Source organism: Alligator mississippiensis, chromosome 3 (assembly GCF_030867095.1).
Source record: "Alligator mississippiensis isolate rAllMis1 chromosome 3, rAllMis1, whole genome shotgun sequence".
Taxonomy (NCBI): Eukaryota; Metazoa; Chordata; order Crocodylia; family Alligatoridae; genus Alligator; species Alligator mississippiensis.
The window spans coordinates 266236939-266259161 of record NC_081826.1 but is presented as its reverse complement, the minus strand read 5'-3'; the positions used below and the strand labels follow the sequence as shown (position 1 = coordinate 266259161).

Sequence of the window (22223 nt, the reverse complement as noted above, 5' to 3'; positions counted from 1 at the left end):
CCAACTCTTTGGATCATATTTATGGCAATGTAACATCATCTGACTACTATAATATGTATGTTTTTACAAATTCCAGTCCTTCTGAAGATGAAGAAATATATATTAATCCGATCAGTTCAGAACACTCTAGTGTAAATGATCTTCAGTCTGGAGATGACATCTTTTACAAATGAATACCTTTTATTGCAGTTTTTGAAGACATTCATAAGATTATAGAAGGGAACTGTGGTCAAACTGTGTAGGTTCTTAACTAGACATTTGGGGTGCTTGTACGTGTGATGGGGGGGTTAGTCCTTTAGGATTGTATTCTATACCCCCTAATTTGACATGGTGGGTTTTATTTTTTCCATCGCTGTGTACACATCGGTGGTCTTAAATCTCATGAAATGCTCTGTAGAAGGCCCATCATAGCCTGCATTGTGTTCAGTAGCAGTATCTCTGCATTATCAAGTGCCTCCATTCTCCAGCTGGACACCTCCAAGGCATCCAACAGCATCTGGTTCTCTTTGCAGATTCCATCAGGAGTCAGCAAAACCATCTTGTTATGCAGGAAACAACAGTTACTGTTTTGCTCAGAGGATAACCTGCTTGTGCTAAGGGGGTTCAATAGGTAGGGCTTTGGACTAGGGTCATTAGCATTATAACAGCTCTTTACATTTAAATTCCTACACACCTAAGGTTTCTGTAACCACCACTCTTATAAAAACTTGGGGTATCCGATGACCCCAGAAATCTGTGATCTGCCTAGGACTGCAGTTAATAACACTAAGCAGAACAATGACTAGACCCACCATTAAGTTTCACCCCAGCACATACTCCCAACCCAGCATAAACTGGGGAAGAATAGTGGGTGTGAGATTCCCTCTCTCTTTTTGAATAAGTTCCATTAGCACCATCCTCTTGTAAAAACTAGGGGATTTAGGTATTTTGAGGATTACTCTGGAAATCTGTCAAGCACTCAGTGGTAAAAAGACAGGCACTAAGCAGAAGATTGACTGAATGAACCCCAATCTCTCCCCCCCCCCCCCCCCCCAGCAATTAGACCCCCAGGAACACAGTTGAGGACAGTGTTGCCAGGGAGCAGGGGGGGTGTGCTTGAAGGCCAGCAGCAGTTCCTTTCAGGCTGTATCACAAGCTGCCAGGGAATTAATTTTGGGTGTGTGTGGCAGCAAGCCATTAAGAATTATCCTTCTGGACAATGGGGCATCTGGGAGACAATCTGGGAAGGCTGTGGATTTCAAAGGTGTTCTGTTAGGAAAGGTCACACAAACAGATTTGCCTGAGTGCCAGTTCTGAGACACAGCTCACACCTGCATAGATATGCATATATGGAAAGTCAGACCTACATGAAAAGGTTCCATACACATGGGAACTGGGTTAGGGTGATGGTCTTTTTGAAAAACTCCTGCTTAAGTGAGTATCACCAAACATCTGTTTCAAAATGAGGCTGAGCCAATGTGTCAAGAAGACTGATTATTGAAGTAATAATTACAAAAGCAAAATATAAGTATCATTTTAATTGCAGTTTCTTTTCACCCAGGTACCCAAAGCACTTTGTAAAGTTAATTAATTTAGGTTCTCAATAGCCCCAAGAGATAGATAGGAATCATTTTTTTTCTGTCAATTAAATATCACCTTTTCTGGGATGTGAGGCAGCAGCAGTTTTACTGCACAAACAACACAGAATCCAAGGACTATTTTTTCAAGTAACAAGTATATTGTCAGGTGTGACCCTACTCACTGGAGGGGTTAAAAGCCAGGCCAGTATCCTGTCCAATTCTGTGCAGCTGAGAGTATGGGGCACTCAGAGACCCAGTTTTCTGACTCTCAAGACTTACCTTGATGCCTCAATTCTGGAGAAGGGTCCAAATTTAACTTGAATTCACTTTTTTCGTCTCAGACTTGGCCCCTACAGTAAATTAGATAAGACTCTGTCTGCAATTGTCCCATGGGGCTCCTTGTCTGTTAAAGAGAGACAGATGACAGATCAGTTCATCTAGCCACACACTTTTTGCTCTCATTGTGCATCCTGTAAGACTAGTGGGGGAGACAGCACCAAACCATACCATCAACTGCATTTTCTGAGGAACAACATTACACTGGGTATTTATTTCTGTGTAGGGTAGTGCCTAGTTTTTATGGTTTGCAGTTGAAGAGGACTGGGGCGGAAATATAATAAGAATGTTAAAAATAATCAATCATTAGAGATCTAACACAAATATTGAAACTTGTGTTGGCAAGGTATGTAACAATATGTGCAGCAACCTCTTTGTTTCCTTGTCATAGTTTACTTTGCTTAATGTCTACCTTTAAAAATAAAATGTCCTCCAGCTTGTTTACTCAGCTTTTACCTTCCCAGTTTTATCTACGATTAATCTCAATTTGAAATGATAAAAGCCCAATAGCATAAGCAGCACTTAGCAGCAAGCTATCTTGCTGTTAATGGCAATCACTTGGAGTTGCACAGCTCTGAAATTCTAAGCACGCCACACTGCTTTTTGTAAATTAGGAACAAAACAGGATAAAACAAAAGCAAGGCTCAACCAATAAGGCTTATACGATAACAGGAAAAATCCCTAGGAAGGGATTTTTCATGTATGTTCTATAATTTACAGTATATAGCAGGGAAAACAATTTTGACAGCATTGCAAAACTGTACTGTATGCAGCAGACCTTCCTTGGTTTCTGCATGAAGCACTCAATCCTCTAACTGCAGTTGGGTAAATCAGTTTCTTTATGGTAAGGAAGTTTGTTTATGTACGCACTAAAGTAAAAGATACTTTATGATGTGAATGTGCCTGTTCAGTTTCTATGAAATGATGGTTTTATACAATTGTTACAGCAAATCCTCTCTGTGGGTTTTATTAATCCCATGAGGCTGTACTAATGTATCTTTATTTTCTGCTAGGTTTTCTTTGGCTAGTATGTGTTCATGTCTTTCAGGTACAACTCTGATTATTTAAGAAACTGGCTTTAACAAAAATGTCAGCCTTGGAAATGGATGCTCATTTAATTCCAGAACAGAACCAATCTAGTTGTACAAAACAGTACAAGTTTCCTCACCAGCATGTCTCAAATCAAACCTAGATCCAACCAAGGGCATGGGCATGTGCACTTATGCTCCAGTGCAATTTACATCTCTTATTTACAAATAAATTATACCAGCATTAGGATCAGACACCTGCCCTGATCTCTGGGTAGCTCATTCTATTACAGCACCTCACTGCTGAGTGACAGGGGACCAAGTAATAGCCTTCAAGTGAATCGCTACCCCAGGATGGATGCACACATATAAAAATAAACACTGGTTTAATTTACACCAACTGTGTTTTAATCCCGATTCTTTCAAGGGTAACTCTATACCAGATTAGGTAATGCTTCTTTCATTTAGGAAGCTGCACAATTTGATTTTTTTATTATTTTTTTTGTACCACTGTAATCCTAACTAGACTGATGTAAGCATTAGGTATGTCCTTATCCTAACTTACAGCACCAAAATAAGTGACCTTGTAGGTCCCAGACTTACTGCCTACGTAAATGTTTTCATATTAGTGGCTGTGGATAGTACATAAAGGGAGCAGATATGATCTGAGAAGTTTTCAGTTTCCATTCCACTTTTCAGCTTTCTGCTTTAACTGCTTCAAAAGTCATTAGCTATACCAGTCACCATATCCAGTAACCTTTTCCTAGACACTTATACAACTACAGCCATAGAGACACAAAACATCTGGACTCAGTCTGGTCTTTAGATTCTGTCTCAGTGGCCTAAAGGGAAGATGGCAGGAATGGGCAGCCTCCACTCCTCCAAAAATTCCTGCCCAGGCATATGCATTGAAGGTCTGGGTGGTCCTTATGCATACACCACGATCCAGGAGGATCAACAGTAGACACCACACATATACATACACACACATATCTCTACATATCCCAGGAACTATATATATCTATATCTATCTATATATCTATATCTATACAGTAGGGCTGTGTGAAGCTTCGGTCCCTAATTTGATTCGGCAGAGGTTCGGCCCAATTCAGTGGCTGAATCTCCAAATCTGAATCAAATCAGGAGACCCTTTAATCTCTCTGAATCGAATCAGAACCCTCCGAATCTATTCGGAGAGATTTGGAAAGATTTGGCGATTGGGACATAGACATAGCTTTAAATGTTTTTTCTACATGTCTCTAGGTAGCAGGCAGCTCATGAATGCTGTGATGCTGGGGTGGATAGAGTGTCCCACAGAAGTGTGGGGGCTCCCCAGCGCACTCGGCAGCAGACCCGGAAGTGGACCAGAAGCACTTTTGGTCCACTTCAGGGTCCGCTGGGGAGCATTCTGGAGGGCTCCCTCATGCCCTCCCAGCCTGGCGACTGGTACCTCCTAGGTTGGGGGGTGGGGATTCAGTACTTCTGGTCCACTTCCGGGTTCACCACCAAGCATGTGGAGGGCTCCTCCACAGTCCTCTGGGGTGCTCCATGTGCCCTAGCAAAGCAGTATTCACAAGCTGCACTGGTACCTCGAGGTATGTAGAAAAAACATTTAAAGCTGTGTCTATGTCTGAATCTCTGATTCTCCGAATCAGCCTCGAATCTTCAGATTTGGATTCGGCTGAATTGAATCAGGGACAGTGAGCCAAATCAACTAATCGAATCACTGTCCCTGATTCAGGCCGAATCCGAAACGAATAGGGCCCGCTTTGCATGTATGTGTGTGTGTGTGTGTGTACACACACATATATATATATATATATATATATATATATATATATATAGTGGTGTTTTTTTATGCAGCAGGAAGAATAGTATTTTATTGCTTTCCAATTTAAAATGTAATTACGGTATACCAAAAATACCCCAAACAGTCTTTTCTCCTTGCTTACTACAGAAAAGGCCTCCATCCAGACAGAGTTTTCAAACAGCCCTCTGTTAATCAAGTGCTCTCAGCATGAAAGTTCCTTCTATGGCCAAAACACACTATCTCCTTGGGGGGAGGAAGGTGGGAAAGGGGAGGAAGCGGAGGGAGGAAGAGAGCAAAGCATCTTGGGATGCTAGAAGATCATACTATGGATTCTCTCAGAAGAGAATGTGTATACAGTAAAAGCTGTGTTATCTGGCATCCCCCAGGCATGGGGGATGCCGGATAACAAAATATGCCAGTTAATTGAGCGGCCCCAGCTGCTGCTTCTCACACCGTGTCTGGGGCATCCCTCCACCCCTTTCACAGCATCACTGCCACTCCCGCAGGACAGGGAGGTGGGTTCCACACAGCCCTACACAGCCTGTTATGCCCCCGGGCTGTGGGGGCTCCGCAGCACAGGCTGCTTTGCTCCAAGCAATGGGGGCTCGGAGAAACTGGAAGTGCCATGGTGAACACTTCCGGTTTCACTTTATCTTACAAGCCGGCATGCTGGTTACTAGAGCATGCCGGCTTGTAAGATGCCGGATAACAGAACTTTTACTGTACATAAAAAACTCATCTGGGAATAATTTAACAGTGGATGTTCCTGGCATATTGTGAACATTTTTACACTCATGGAACAGCAACCCTCCCAGGAGAAACTGAATGTTTTTACATGGCCTATATCAGCAAAGTAGAAAGGAACTTTCTCCAAAATTGACTCTGCATCCAAAGTATTGCAAGATCTGTCACCCGAACTTCATGGTTTTATAATCATGAAACTCTCCTAAGTGAGTGAGCAGCAAGGAATAGGGGATAATCTGTTTACCAGGGTGCCCCTTGGGGTAATTAGGAACAATGGCCATAAACTGACAGAGAGCTGATTTAGATTAGACGTTAGGAAAAATTTCTTTGTGGTGAGGGGTGCCACAATCTGGAATGGGCTTCTAAGGGAGGTGGTGCTCTCCCCTACCTTGGAGGTCTTTAAGAGAGACTAGACAAGCACCTAGCTGGGGTCATCTGACCCCAGCGCTTTTTCCTGCACAGGGCAGGGGATTGGTCATGATGATCTACTGAGGTCCCTTCTAATCCTAAAAATCTATGAAATCTATGGAGACACTTATTCTTTGGCAAGAGAAGCAACAATCCCCACACTGTAATACCTTATGCCTCATAACCTTTACTATATCTTCACAAGGCCTCTTTACATTAGGAAACTGCTATTAATTCCCACTGTTTTTAGATGAGATACTGAAACACAAAGTGTAAGTGACTTGCTCAAGATCACGCAGAAATTCTATAGCAGAAGGAGTACTTGAACCCAAGCCTCCCACATGTCAGAGTAATACAGTCACTGAGTTATCACATCTTTCTAGAGGTTACACTTGGAAACCTGGCTTCAATGCCATTTTTAATGAACAGTTTTGCCGAGGTGTAGCTGAAAGAATGAGACAGGTTGGCACATGTGTAATTGTGTGGATCACGCATCAGATCCTATCATGCCTTTATCTAAGAGTTTGGCGTGGCCCTGACAGATGGAAGAAGGAAGGAAACTAAACCTTCTTGAAATATTTCATTGAGGCTTCAGTAAGGTAAGAAGTTGTGTTGACTACCAAAAATGCAGGGTTTGGAAAAGAATCCTGGATTTCTGTATGTAACACACACATCAAGTCTTGCTTTTTTGGCTCTTCTTTTCAATGCTTATTCTGTTTCAGAAAACCTGTATCTCCAGAGCATAATAACAAAATCGTAAGTCCAGCAGCTGCAATGCAAATTGCCCCACTCTCTTCCTATAACCCTGCAAGTCATCCAAGCCTTACTTGCAAGGCCCCCATCAGCTTCAGAGACCTCCTGGCAGTTCTCTGCAGCCTCTCAACTTTAGAGCAAATTCCTCTGCAGCCTGCAGCTCCAGACTGACTGCTTTGGCTCAGACCTGGGTCTGTATCTCCCAGGCCCTGCCCCGGTCTGGTCAGGTGACCTCCCCAGCTCCCTACAGGTGCTTTCTGATTAGGCTTCACCCCATGGTATCTCACTGCTGTTACAGGAATGTCTTGCCTCCTCAGCTGGACTTCACCCTGCTGGACTATTGTAAGGTAACCCACTCTGTAATATGTCCTCCTAGCTTCTGTTTTTCTTCTTGGCTGACTTTTTTTTTTTGTTATTATCTCCTCCTCCTGTTCTTTCCTCCTCAAACAGGAGGAGCCTTCTGGCTCTCTCTTACGTTATATAGAGGGAAAACACTTAAAGCAGGGGTGGGCAAAATAGTGAATCTGGGCAGTGCCTGGACTCTATTTTCCAGCAGCCCCTGGCTGGGGCCAGTTTCCATGGAGACCCCAGCAGCAGCTGCACTGTGATAGTGCAAGGCCAGGGTTTCTGTGAAGACTGGCCCCAAGAGCACACAGCAGGGTGCAGTGCTGTGCCAGAGCTGGACTGGGATCTCGTGGCAGTGACATTGTGGTCCAGAGCCAGGGCAGAGCTGCAATCTGCAGCTTGCATGCCTCAGGCAGGGGCATGCAGGCAGTGGATCATGACTCTTCCCTAGCTCCTTGCAGCTCTAACAGTGTGGTCCAGAGCTGGGGCAGAACCACAATCTGCTGCCTGCATGTCTCTGCCTGGGGCATACAAGCTGCAGATTGCAGCTCTGTCCTGCCTCTGGACCACACGGCCACTGCCACAAGATCCCAGCCCAGCTCCAGAGCAGCTCCCCCATTGCCATGTGTGCTGCCAGCAGGGGCAGTGCTAGGGGAGTGTCTTGAGGGGGGCAATAGCCACTCCCAAAATTCCCCATAGCCACCCCTCCCAGTGGTGCCACCATCGCCATTGCTGCCTGCCCTGAGCACGTGGCAGCAACTGAGCCTGCTCCACTCCCACCTGCCAGGAAGAGGCCAGTGCCGGTGCTGCTACATGCTGCTGCTGCCCCATGGAAACCCAAGCCATGAGCTATCACAGCATGGCTGCTGCTGGGGTCTCCATGAAAATGCCCGAGCCACACAGGCAGGGGCTGCTGGGAAATGGAGCCCACTGCTGGTTGGATCTGGCCCATGGACTGGACTTTGCCTGCCCCTGACTTATAGTCTCACATAAACACTGCTTCACCCTATTTGTGGGGTCAGATTTGCTCAGACCCAATACTGTTCACCTCAGAGCCATGCCTTATTTCTAAAATGGAATGTAAGATCAGTAGGACAGAGACATTACCTTCTACATTTGTACAATACCAAGCACACTGTTCATATTTATTGAACAGTCAGAGAGGGAATAGGGAGATGACAACAGAAGAGAAAACCTAGACTTAATTGATACCATTACTTTGTTAAAATGGGTCACATACTAAGAATTGTTCAGTATCTATTAAGGTATGATAGATTAAGAGGGCTAGGGACAGACATTACACATAAACCGGTTTAAGTGATCAGAAACTGGTTTAAACCTGTAACAGAAGTTCAGTGCACAAAAACCAGTTTCAAAATGGCTGAAACTGATTTGAGATAAACCAGGTTGAATGTAGTATATCAGACTTGATTTGGGTTAAACCAGTATATGCAATGTCTATCCCAGACCCCTTTCTGGTTTAAGTTAAATCTGAGTCACCAGGATCCTGGCATGCTCTCTGGGCTGGGCGAGGTGCTCTGCTCCAGAGAGCTGAGCTGGACTTTCCCCTCTGCTCTCTGACTGCAGGTACAGTGGGGTCTGCCTGACTTCCTCCTGCTTCTGCCCTCCTCCTTAGCACTCCCTGTTCAAGCAGGGATCCCCACCTCCTGTCTGCCTTACACAGACATTTTTCAGCATTAGCTAGCATACCACATGCTGGCTATGGTCCATGCTGTGAGAGATGGGACAAAAGCAGATAGGACAGTATGGGCTTAGGGCTTTCTGGAGCTAACCAACAGGTAGTTGGTAATGTCCCTCCATTCCTTCCTTGGAAATGCTGTTTAAGAAGAGCTTGAACTAATGGAAATAAACTTGTTTTCTTAATGGGCTGATAAACAATGAGTTAGGGGTGATAAACACTATGTTATCAATTCCCTGCTTGGCTGCTCAGGACAGGGGGGACCCCTCCCTAAACAGAGTGTCCTCATAGAGCCTAGCCACACACCCCTCAGCTCAGGGAAACTGTGGAAGGGAAGGGAGGGCTGCTCTACCACCCCCCACCTTCTAGCCTGAACCATTGCAGGCATGTGGCTGTATTTCTTGAGTCCAGATGTCTGTGTGGTTACAAACCAGTTTAGCCTAGCCAGGTTAGACTAACCCGCAAAGATTGAATTCAGGCTCAGGCTTTTTGAATGTCTGTCCCTAGCCCTGGAGGTCACAACCCAACAAATATCAGATCACAATTATGCTGCCTTTGCCATATTACTAAGAAAAGGAGTCTAACTAGATGGGAGGAAAGACCTGGCACGGAAAAGGTTAAGAGCCAATGAAGTAAGCAGCTTTTTGTTTAGAGTTAAGTAATGAGGCTTCACTAATTTTCTGTGATTCATGTTTTCAGATAATACTTGAAAAATGAATGAAATTTACTCTTGTCATTCATTATGTTTTATTTGGCAGAGTTAAATAGTCTGTTTACTTAAAGTTTAATTACACAATTAGAAACCTACCAGTGAAAAAAGAAAGAAGTTGGGGAAAACAACACTGGTAAATACATTCCATGAGTTTAAGGAATTTATTCCAAAGGCTTGTATAGTGATTTAAGGCCATGCCTGCATAGGAACTCTTAGGGAAAAAATATATCAAAGCTTATCAGCTGCACAGGAAGGTACATAAATGAAAGATTGTTAATCTCTGGCTTATTTGTTTCTCTTTTTCAGGAAGAAAGGGGCCTTAGCTTGTTATAACTGAAAAGGTAGATAAAGCTACAGCAAACTAAATCCCCTTTTCATCCAAGCAACAGCATCCATACTGGAAGGAGTATTCTTTTGTGAAGGAAATTTTCCCTATGGTTAATTCACCAGAATCTTCCTGAGCATCAAATACTTGCAGTGTCAGGCAAAAGACCTCAGTACAGTTTCTCAACCCCTTGGCATTCTGTACTGATAGGGAATGAGATTCAGCATGCTAGGACCCAACTTAGAAGCCTCTTCATCCAGAGAATAGGATTTTAAGGATACAGTGACTGCACAATACAGTAGAAATGGAACTATAGGTATTTGGGATGAGTGACCTCATGTTTAATTTGCAGCGGCTGCCAAATGAAGGATGAGACATACTGCTGATTACTGTGGCTTTTACTTCAAAGGGCACGGATTCTCTATTAAGCTGAAGTGCTTCAGCAGTCCTGTGCATCCAGCTGGAGAAATAGAACCCTTTGAATAAAGGCTACAGCAGTTAGCTGGAATGCCTCAGTAGGCACGTGTAGCTGTTTGCTGTGGTTGTATATACCCCTGGTTGGTTCACAAAGCCTCTGTAACAGGACTGGGCCCCAGGAACAACCGTAATGCCCCCAAGTAGCCATGTGACTTCTGCCCCACTCCAGCTTCTTGGGGACCCCTCCCTTTTCATTTCACCTGCCATGCCTTCATGGAATTACATTATTTTAAAAAGGGAAGCAGCCTCAGGGTCTCAGAGCGATCCCTAGCCTGTTTTGGCCAACAGGTGCCTCCCATACCCAGCTGACCCCAGTCCTGCCCCGCAAGCACTAAGTGGGGGCCTTCTAGCTCCATCAGTGCCTCAGGGCTCCAGTTGCCTCAACGGGTATTCGTGGCCTCCTTCCATCCCTGTAGGAGCACCCACGCTTCACAGGTATTACTTTAAACTAGGTTTACCAGGGAATGGATAACAAAGCTCTGATGTAAGTGCATGATTTGGAGGAAGAGCAAGCAGGAGGGGCAAGACAGAAGGGGTTCTCATTCTTCCTGAGAAATCAAGCCAATCGACTAGTTTCCTCAGGTGTTTGTACGTGAATGCGCAGAGCTTGGGAAACAAGCAGAAAGAATGGGAAGTCCTTGCACAGTCATGGAACTATGACATGATCAGAATAACAGAGACTTGCTGGGAGCTTGCATGACTGAAGCACTGTCATGGATGGTACAAACTATTCAGGAAGGACAGGCACGGGAGGAGGAGTTGCACTTTATGTAAAAGAGCCATATGATTTCTCAGAGCTCCAGTATAAAACTGGAAATAGGCCTGTTGAAAGTTGCTGGGTTTAAGATAGAGGGGATAAAAAGAGTGATGGTGTGGTGGATGTCTGCTACAAACCACCAGACTAGGAGGATGGGTTGAATGAGACCTTCTTCAAACAGCTAGCGGAAGTTTTCTGGTCACGGGCCCTGGTTCTCATGGGGGACTTCAATCACACTTACATCTGCTGGGAGGGTAGATCCCCTGCACTGGGTGCATAGGGTGGTGCAGGGCCTGATCCCAGTGCACAGAGGATTGTGCAGGGCCCTGGGGCCTGATCCTGCCAGGCTAGAAACTTGAGTACCACTGGATTTGCACATATGCTACTCACAAACATTGGTAAAGGATGACCAGTGTAGGCCTCACGAGAGCAGTGACTCATGCAATAACTGTTTACACAAGTTTAAATTGGACTATGCATACAAAATGCACTAGAAGCAGGAGCCAGGTGCATCAAGCCCCAGACATAATTGAATAATAGAGAAAGAACAGGAACATGTAGATCAGGATGCACAACAGGTACAGGGCAGCTTGAGATACCAACAGAGTGTAACATGTTTTGTAGGGCTGTGCAAAACAGCACCATTTCGTTTCGACTTCCATTTCACCATTTCAATGGGACAGTGTTTTGTTTCAAGTTTCGTTTCAAAGCACTATTCCGTTTTGCTTTGTAGAAACTGGATTTCTGTTTTGATGCTGTTTCAACGTTTTGCCCATAGGCTATAATGGGGAAGCACATGTCCTGAGGGGCCAGGCCAACTCTCAGGATCTCAAAATTGCACTGTTAGATGGGAGGGTGTGACACAATTGCACATACACATTCTGAAAAATCAATTAGGTGTATACACACACACTAGGCGCACACACCCACACTAGGCATGCACTCACACACTCTAGGTTTATGCTAACTTACATATGTAGGCCTAAAACAGTAATCACACAATATATAAGCAGTAAAAAATTAATACAAACATAATAATTATCACTTATAAAACAGTGGATATCTATATCAAAATAGCAGGGCACGTATTTGCAAAGAGGGGAGAGAAAAATAAAACTTACTACCTAAAATAAAATGTTAAAGCTTATCCTACATCTTAGCTTATTTACGGAATAGAGAGGGAGAGGAAAAGTCAGAAATAGTTGGGGAAGGGAAGGGAATGCATCTATCTATCTATCTATCTATCTATCTATCTATCTATCTATCTATCTATCTATCTATCTATCTATCTATCTATCTGAAGAGAAAAAAGAAGAAACTGAGGATTATGTTATACACAAAACTGCCTTTAACTTTGCCATTTTTTGGTAGATTTGGATGAAAACAGCAGGGATGGTAGCCTCTCTGAGGGCATGGAGCTTGCCAAGGTTCAAGGAGATAGGTCATAGGGTTTCTGGGAAACTATGCCTCAAATTCTTGAAAGTGAAACTCGTGTCACTTGTAAGTATGAAGGCACAAGGGGGTGAAAACTGCAGGCATGTTGCAGGGGTTTCTGGGAAACTGCACCTCAAGCTGCTGACAAGCAAAACTCGTGACGTGTGACTTTGTGTGTGTGTTAAGGTGCGCCTACACTGGCACTAGTGCCTCTACATGACATGGTAGTGTGCCCCAATGAGGTCTCCTCCTCCCCTACAGCCTCACCCTTGTCCACCACTTTAAACAACAACAGGTAAGCAGTGCACCGCAGCACAGTAGCACTAGCAACATCTCAGGCAGCAAAACTGTCATAGAGCCTTTCTTTCCTTTCTTGAAGGAGCTTCTTCTCCAGCAGCTGCCAGAGAACTCTCCCTGCCAGCCCCAGCCATGGGGCTTAGGTGTGCTCAGGGCCCTGCTTCCTTCCGGTCAGTTGACTGGGGACAGGTGCTAGGGGTGGTGGTCTAAGGACATGGCACTGGCAGACAAGGTTCTTTGGGTCAATCTAATCTGGTATATTTTAGTAGACCAAATTAATAGTTACAAAAATATCTATTAACAAGGTTTTGGGTTAAAAAACCCTTCGTCAGGCTGAGGAAGCACCTGCAGTTGGTGTGTATGCTATTTCTGGATGGAAGGAATAGTAAGGAAGCCAGACGCTAGCATCCAATGCAAGCAAGAAAGCTAGTCAATGAAAATGGAGGCATCAGGGGGTGAGGGACAGGCTGGGGGGGAGGGGGAGAGAGAGGGATGTAGCAGCACAGGTAAAAGTGGGTTGTAAATTCACACAAGCACTGAACCTTGCTAACCTCATCACCAGAAGCCAACTTCTGGCAGCCCAAAACACAGTGAATGGATCCAGCCCATGCCATGACATGACATGCAAAACCTGCCAACAATATCTCCATTATGGAGATATCTTCACAATACAATACATATCTCCATCAGGGCACCGAGTGCCCTGATGGAAAATACGTGGAGACACCAAGCAACAACTGTGCACCAAAATGAGTGCACACCTACAATTGATCAAAGACAAGAACGGAACACCACCTGCCTCCAATCTCTCAGGCCTGATCCTTAAAGGGACTTCACAAACCACTTTTCACATATGAGCCTATGAACTGCACTTCATCAACCTCCAAGGTACAGAAACTCACGGACTCAATATAGACATTGGAATTATGACAAACCACAAGCTGCCAGACATCTGACTCCCCAGGTACCTCTCCACTTTTACCTACACTACTACATCCCCTTTCCTCCCCACCCCAGCCTGTCCCTCACCCCCTGATGCCTCCATTTCCATTTTCACTGGCTGGCTTTCTTGCCTGCATTGCATGCCAGCCTCTGGCTTCTTTACTATTCCTTCCATCCAGGAACAGCACACACACCAACTGCAGGTGCTTCCTCAACCTGACAAAGGGTTTTCTACCCAAAAGCTGGCATCCCAAGCAGCTAAGCTGAACTCACCTGGAGACTCACAATTCTGCTGCAACCAGCAAGCCTCAGGCCTGTCAAAGATGTGACAGGTCAGGGCTTTCCCCAGCCAGGACTGTATGCATGCGTGTGGTGGCTGGAGTTTATGGAACCTTCTACCTGCCTTTCACCAGGGGGATCCTTGGTCCTGGCATTTCCTGGGGCTGCTGTGGTGCCAGCAGTCCCACCAGGCCTCCCTGACCCTGGCAGACTGCAATTATACTGGTCATGCCCAGGGCCTGGGGCCTTCTCCTTTCTCATAGTCCCAGACCATACCTCTAAGTTGGTCCTGGCAATGGAGCTCAGCAGGGACATTTTTCCCCTGATGGCTGGTGATGCAGTGAGTGCCACCTCCAGCTCTGAGAGCAGGGCATTAAATAGTTTTTAAAAAATGAAAAAAGGAAATAGGTGCACATGGAATGAGGACGGTGGTATTCACTCCGTCTGCACCTGGAGCTTGGAGAACCCCAGCAGTGGGAGATTCACCTTCAGGAACATCGGCTGCTCCACCAAAGCAGGATCCTAGAAGGTACGGTGGGGTGTCACTACATCCCCAACAATGCTGAACACCCTCTTTCTTAGAACACTGGTTCATGGACTGGACAGGTGTTCCTAGGCAACCGTGACCAGATCCAGCTACATCTGGCTGCATCCTGCCCAGTAGGCCAAGGGGTCACACCACAGCAGCTCCATGTCCTTGGTGAGATAGGCAGCCACCAAGGCCTGAGTGCTGCCTGCCTGATGGTGGGGTCTGGTGCCTCTGGACCCTACCATGGAAGCCATGCCCTGGGCTCATATTGGCAGTGCCTGTGGTGGAGGAGGAGACTGGTTGGTGGATGGCATGCTGGCATGGGACAGTGGATCCCCCTCTTCCACAGCACCCCACCTCTGCCATTATGTCTCCCTAACTGTCTTCACCAGCACCTCCGTCCACTGATTCAGGTTTTGGCTGCTGCATACGCTCCCCTTTACCCTCAGGTCACACATAGTGGCCAGCACATGGACTGTACTGGACCATAAGGGATCAAGCCATTTCCTGATGCCGTCCTTCAGCCACCTCACCATTGCCTGCACGTCTGGTGACAGTGGCTTGCCCCATACAGGAACATTGAAGGGGCCGCTGATCCCAATCTCCCTGAGCAAGGCCATCTCATGGATGGCCTTCTGTTGCTCCACTAGCCTCTCGAGTATCAAGTATGTGGAGTTCCACTGAGTCTCCACATCCTGCATGATTTTGTGCTGCATGATGTTCAGCTCTGCCTATTTGTCCTGCAGCATCTTGTCCCCCTTGATGTGATGCCCAGTGGAAGTAGCCTGCCACCTTCCTGCATTTTTAAATGAGCTTGCTGGTGGTGCTGGTGTCAACACCAGCAGCCATATCCCCCTCCAAGGCATCTCTGACAACGAGGTGGAACTTGTGCGCCACACAGCAGATGCCAACAAAGTTGCCATCATGGACTGCCTTGACCATATTGGCCCCATTGTCGGTGACCATGAACCTGCAGGTAAGCTCACCTTGCCCAATGAGCAACCCCTGTACCAAGCAGTTCATGGTCTGCATGATCTCTGTTGCCATATGGGACTCATCCATCACCTAGGCTTGAAGGAGAGCCCACTGACAGCCTGACTAGTCACACCAGTGCCCTGTAAGGGAGAGGTATGCATGATCTCCACCCTGGATGTTCCAGATGTCTGAGGTGAAGTGTAAGGCCACCTGTGGACCTGCCTTGCACAGCTCCTCCCTCAAGTACTCCCTGCATGGTTCATACAGGGAGGGCACCACTGCCCTGCTGAAGGTGGTACATGCGAGCACTTGGTATGATGGGGCCACGAGTGCCATGAGCTGCCTGAACCCTGGGCACTCAACAAAGGAGAAGGGCTGGCCATTGACAGCAAGCATCTCCCCAGTGTTCTGGGTGATCTCGCTTGCCCTTGCAATGTGCCCCACTTTCGGTCCGCCTTTCCCCCAGCGTTCCAGAGTGGCCTGCCTCTACTTTGGTGGGACAGGGGCTTTGGAGCGAGAGGGGGACTTGCCTTTGGGCATGATCCCTCTGGTGCCAGACTGAGGAGGAGCAAGGGCCAGGGGGTGGTGCCTGCAGAGATGCATCAGCATCCCTGTGGTGCTCATGTGTTTTGTTCCATTGTCCCAGCTGGTTTTGACTCAGCAGTGAAGGCAGATTGCTTATGTGGCATCATCTGCCAGCTCAGAATGATCCAAGACCACACTGCCCACTCACTTCTGGGGTGTGGGTGCATGTGCGGATGCTGCAATTTCCCCCTCCTCAGCAGGCAGAGGCAGAGCAACAGGAGGAGTGGACTCAGCTGAGCCATTTGCCTCTGCACCTTCTACCTGAGCCTCCTCTGAAGTGCCTTCTGGGGAAGGAGACCTGGTTCTAGGGGAAACTTGAGGAGTGAGGAGGGACAAACTCAGCTGATTCCCCCTTCTTCCCCAGAACTTCCCATGCTAGGGCACTCAGATCCAGCTCCAGCTCCAGCTCCTCCTCTGGCAATGGAAGGCTCAGCATGGGAAATGAAATGGGGGTGGAGGAGACTGTCATGCTGGTGCTGCTGCTTGTTGTTGTGGTGATGGGGATTATGGTTGGTGCTCTTGGAGGGGATGCAGACTCAGGCACAGGCAGTGGCACTGATACTGCTCCCCTCTCCTTGCTGCCTGTATGACTAGTGGAAGTCTCATCCCTGCTTGTTGTAGCAAAGAGGCTGTGTCTCAGTTTGGGCGTGGAGGGGGGAGGGGAACTTACAGCTCTCCCTTTCCCCTCTCCCACCCCTCCCTGAAGGCTCGCCAGCTGCCTTTCCAGCATGCGTCATGGTATGTTTCATAGTGTCTTGTCTTTGCCTTGGTGTGCTGGAAAATCTGTCTCTTCTTCTGTAATGTTATCTATCTGATTTATGTAATGTATGTAGATAAAGTAATTGTATGTATGTGTATTTATGTAATGTATGTTTGTATGTATGCAGTTATGTAATAAATAAAATAAAAATATATAAATGTATGTATGTATTTTCCTATATAAAGTCTATATTACACTATGGAATATAGTTATGCTATGCTTCCCTGCACATTGAATGGAATGCACGCTGTGAGAGAAAGCACATATTTGAAACGAATCAAAATAAACTAAACAAAAAGAGAATTTTGGGGGAGGAATAAATTGAAAGGAATCAATCAATGAATATAATAATAAAGTAAAAGGGTATAGAAACTAAAGCAAAAGGTAGTGCTGAATCCCACTTGCTAGGTTAGCAAGTAGGACATGAATGGTAGCCTTTGTTGTCTAATGCTGCTAAGCTTCTGGAAGACAGCTCAGTAACTGACCCCAAGGCAGAAAGCAGCTCAGTTCAAACAATGCTGCCTTTTATGCTGTTTTTCCATCCCTCCCTCAGAGCACTGGAATTGGAAGGGACCTCAGGGAAGGATCACAGTCACTGGCCAGCTACAGAGTTAATATCAGAGCAGTCCTTCCCCCCTCTTCCCCCTCCCTCTCCTTACTTTCTGTTTCCCTGCTGGCAAGCCCAGCTTCAGCTTTGAAGCTCAAAATGTTTTGAAACATTCTGACTGCCCTTGTTTCGTTTCAAGGCTGTTTTGAAGCTCTTAATTTCATTTCAATTTTTCTGTTTTGAGCTCAAAATGAGTTGAAACAGCATCAAAATGAAACAGCCAGCAAAAATCCACATAGCCCTAATGTTTTGTTTACTAATGTGTGTTGATCTGTATATAAGAAGAGCTGGGAACCAAAATTTTGCGTTGGCTAGATCATAATTTGTGTTAATAATACCTTACCACAGACAAGGAAGGGTGAATAGAAGGGAGAACACTGTGTTTTGCAAACAAAAAACCTGAATCTTCATTACCAAATAAGCCCATGGCTTTTATTTATGCATACTGTGATCTTTGTACACTGTGGTCAGGCATACAACAGTGGTTGTGGCATGAACAAGATACTGCAACAGGCAAGTAAGTATATTTGGATGGCCAGTCAAAAACAATCAGCTTACCTTTTAATGGTAAAAATAGTGGTTGATTTTTGTACTTCCTGCTTCTTTTATAACAGTGTCAGATGTTTTGCTGAAAGACATGTACAAATGACTTTACTTTATCCAGCCTACTTTGCAAAATTACCAAGACAGAAAGTCATATTTATGGAACTTTGGAAAATTACATTTGACGCAGGTTTTCTTTAGACTTTGTCAGATGTCACATGCATGTCCATGTGCTCTGATGGTTTTTGTGCCAAACAACGAATTCAGACTCTCTCCTGCATGGTTGTTACTTATGATTTTTCATTTTCATTGGAAAAAGTTTCTGTAGGAAGCAATACTTCATGTTGTATTCATACTACAAATAATCGGTGTAAAAAGTAATGAGTAAAGTCTACTGAGTTTAGTCACAAGACCACTCAAATCACATTAAACCTATGGGGCCTAATCCAATGCCAACTAAAGTTAGTGGAAAATCTCTCATTTAGTGTAAAATGAGCTGGATCAAGCCTAGAGGCCCCAATTAAGCAAACAGATTAAATTCACATGCAAGTCTTTCTCTCTAACAAAACACTGAAACATATACTTACCCAAAGCAGGAGTGAGCCAATATTTTGTATAAAAATCAGTTTACCACCTCAGACACTCATAAGAGAGTCTCCATCTCTGGAGTTCAAGGTGCATTCTTGCAGTCCAGGCTTTCTCCTCTTTTTCCTTTAAAACACATAAAAAATTCCATAAATCATATTTAACACATTTTAAGGTTGCAGCTGCATACCTGAAAGTCAAGCCATGCTCAAGTTAGTCATATGTGCTCATAATGGCTCTAAAGCCACTATGTGGCAATAACAGAGGACTAGAATTCTGGAAACTAGTACTGCTTCCATCTTATATAACACAGTTAATACAAAGCTCTCAAAGCATCCTACAAATCAGCATTAGCCCTGTTCAACAGTAGCATCAAAAGATTAAATACTTTCCATGATTCTGTGTACCAAGCTAAAGTACAGTGGAGAGCAGGAAGCCAATTTTCTGATTCCCAGAGCTGTGCTTCATGTACTAGGCACGCTATCCCAGCAAATCAAGGTTTTACTTCTTTAACACTGGCAGGGCAATGATGCTATTGGGAAACAGGATATTCATGATGGTGTTATAAAAATATCAACACGCACCGTAGACTTTTCCCTCTTTAGTCCTTCCAAATATGACTCCTCTCTATCCAGGGCATATAGTCCCACCCCTTTTAGTGTAAAGTTATCTAGGAAATATAAATTAAATCAGATAAATCCCCTGAAGTACTGCATCCCCATAACAGACTATAGTTTTGTTGTAATATTTCTGGTTTAAATATGTTCATGCTATGATAATGTTGCATGCCTCAATTTCCCTGACTAGCTTGCACACAGGGGAAAAACAGGGCTAATTGTATTAGGAACCAGAGCTGTGGAGATCTACCTAAATGTTCTATTAGAGGGGAATGGGCCACGAAGAGATCATTGGACTGATTTGCATATTAGACCCAGCATAGCATCAAGAGAGCTCTAGCCTCAGCACCTGGATTCTCCCTGCTGTTTCCAGTGCCAAGAAGGGACTCACATTGGAAACTGTCTTGAAAAAAAAGGCAGAGAGAGACAGAGAAACCTGAGGAGAGAAGCCTGAGAGTATGTTGGGAAGAGAGAACAACTGGGACTATTTTTTATTGAGAAGAGACTCCCTCAGGAGTTAGCCTAAGCCAATGATTCCCAAAAGGTGGATTGTGGCACTCCAGTGGGAGTGATGGAAGTGTGCCATGAGATCCCCCTGTGTGAGGAGGTAAATCTCTCCTCTCCCACCCAGCACCTTGCACCCGCCCCAGCCCTGGCTACTCCAGTGGTGCCTGAGACTGCTTTTTTGGGAACTGCTCCTGCTTCCTCCCCCTGCCCTTCCCCTGCCACCAGGCAGCTCATGTGCTGGCCTCTCCCATGCTCCCAGCAGCAGTTTTCTTCAAGGGGTCAAGATAGAGTGCGCTTTACAGCCTGGCTTGTCCCCTCCACACCTCCCATGCTCCAAGGGCCAACAGGAGGAGTGGCAGGGGTGGTTGCCTGAGTATAAGCCCCCCTCAGCAGTGGCGGGCTGGTTTTGCCCTTTGAGGGGGTGGGAGGGTACAGACAGTAGAAAAAGCAGAGCACAGTAGGGTGAGGTCCTGCCCTCACCGCCCTTAAGTGGTACTAGCTAGATCAGTGATTTTCAACATTTTTAGCCTTAAGGTCCCCCTTCATATCTTTTCTGAACTTAGATCTATCCCAGTGATTTTTCAACTAGAGCGCCACGGTATTCAAAAAAAATTATGGAGGGGTGTCTTGAGGCTACAAAAGTTGAGAACCACTGGTACAGAGATGAAGCCTTTGCTTAAAGAAAAATATGTGTTTGGTGTAATTTCTTTAACAGTACATCTCAGAACTGGTAAGATTTCCTCAGCAAGGTGTAACAGGTGCTCAGCCCAGGGGTGGCTGTGATGTCCCCTACTCTGGACACACTCCCCAGGCTTGCTCCCCTTCACCTCTCCTGCCATGCCTTGTTGTTCTTAGATCTTTAGAAAGGGAGGCTGCTTCAGAGCTCCTCGACCTCATGCTGGTATTCTGATATCTCTACTTCACTTTAGCAGCTTATAACGTGGCCCCAATTGTCCCTTACACCATGTCAATTCATTACAGATGTTGTCAATTAATGTCCATCATCAGCTCCCTTGGGCCACAGCCTCAGTCCCTGTGACTCAGTCTTCCTGCCCAGGCACTTCGTCTAGCTTGGCTACTTCCAGGTATAGCTTCCAGGCTTGCTTTCTCCACCCGGGCATTTAATCTTTCATGGATACTCCCAAGCACTGCATCTCAGCCTGCACTCCCCACCCAGGCACTTTGCCTATGCGGGTTACTCCCAAATACTGCATCCTTCCCTTTCGGGCTTCTACCTCTGTTCCTCCTGGGGTTTGGGCTTCTAGCCCTGATCTCTGAGCTCCTTCATCTTGTCTATACCCCTGTCTGAGCTGGGGGTCCTCTCACCCTCTCGGTCTCTGGCACTGGTCCCTGACCTTTGGTCTCCCTAGACCCTGGCCCCACTCCTACAGCAGTTGAGACCATGGGCACCCTAACCCTCCTTGCTTCTCAGCTGTCTTGTTCTCTGCTCTCTCCTGGCCCTCTTCAGGCTATAGACTCTTTAGCCCTATCTCCCAGGCCTCTCTGTCATTCCTCTGCCCTGTTTCCAAACATATTGGGACCTTCTCCTTCCCTTAGTCCCTTCTGCAAACCTCCAAAGTTGCTTACCCCAGCTCAAATGTTAACCAGCAGCCCTGCTGCCCAAGAGCTCCTCTTTCCATGTCTCCCAGGGATAGACTGCCTGACCAGCTCAGGTTCTGGGTTCATATGCTTCAAGCTGGGCATCCTTCTGGTCAGGTGATGCTGTGATTGGCCCCTTAACAGCAATAAGTGCGCTAAGCACCCTGTGAGACAGGGGAATGGGATGTTATCTATTTTGAAAAAAATAAACACATACACACACCTTTTTGAGTGTGACAGTGAAATGTGCCACCAATTGTAATTCAGAAAATGTGGGCCCAAGCATTAAAAGTTTAGGAAACACAGTCCTAGGCATTGTGGCTCAAGGAATTTGCCTGCTGAATTGTGGCTGAGCAATAAAATATATTTTGTGATAGCCCCATAACATTGATTCTGAATACCATGTCTCTTCTCATCCTCTTCTGGCATTATACCCAGGATTCCTCTCAAGATCCTTTAATAACAATCCCATTTGCAAGAACTCCAGACAAGCAAAATTCAAAGCAAACATATTTTGTTCCTCCCAGGATTATATTTGTAGATTATTCCTGAATGTGACTTCTGGTTCCCCATTAATATCAAACAGAAACCCGTAGGTCTTGCCTTCTTTCTCAGTTCCCAACACACAATCTAGCATTTCATGTAAACACCTTTCTTGCTCAGGACTCCTTTCTTCTGATAGCACAATCATGAGTATGTGACACAATCAAACCGGCTCTACAGCAGTACCTCTCCTAGCAAACTCCATCCCTTCAGTAGCTGTGCTTTCCTAGGCACATATACAACGCCTTGCCAGCATGGATTTCTGAAGAAGAACTGTGTGGATCTCGTAGAAGCCCAGAGGAATTGCTAGAAGCCATGCGGATTTGCATTCACTCTGGCTGCCTTCCTTGTGGTGGCAGCTTTCTTCTGGCAGCAGAAATTCTGCCAGCAGAACTACTTTCACCCCTGTGTAAGCAAGGCTTTACCTGTGCCCCAGTGGCACCATGAGGACTGACTGAGCTCACTCTT

The 22223-nt window shown here is 45.7% G+C and overlaps 1 long non-coding RNA gene across 2 annotated transcripts in view; it reads right to left on the bottom strand.

Moving 5' to 3' along the window:
- Positions 1-21367, bottom strand: part of LOC109285242 (uncharacterized) — a 29275-nt gene extending 7908 nt beyond the window's left edge. Inside the window, exons 1-5 of one of the 2 annotated variants that reach the window (XR_002092920.2) lie at positions 21201-21367; positions 18492-18615; positions 17920-17989; positions 1839-1962; positions 160-538 (exon numbers count right to left, since the gene is read on the bottom strand). This is a non-coding gene — a long non-coding RNA (uncharacterized LOC109285242). Of the gene's footprint in view, positions 1-159; positions 539-1838; positions 1963-17919; positions 17990-18491; positions 18616-21200 lie in introns of those variants that run through there. The other variant, XR_002092921.2, reaches the window with a different exon arrangement.
- Positions 21368-22223: the final 856 nt, after the last annotated feature.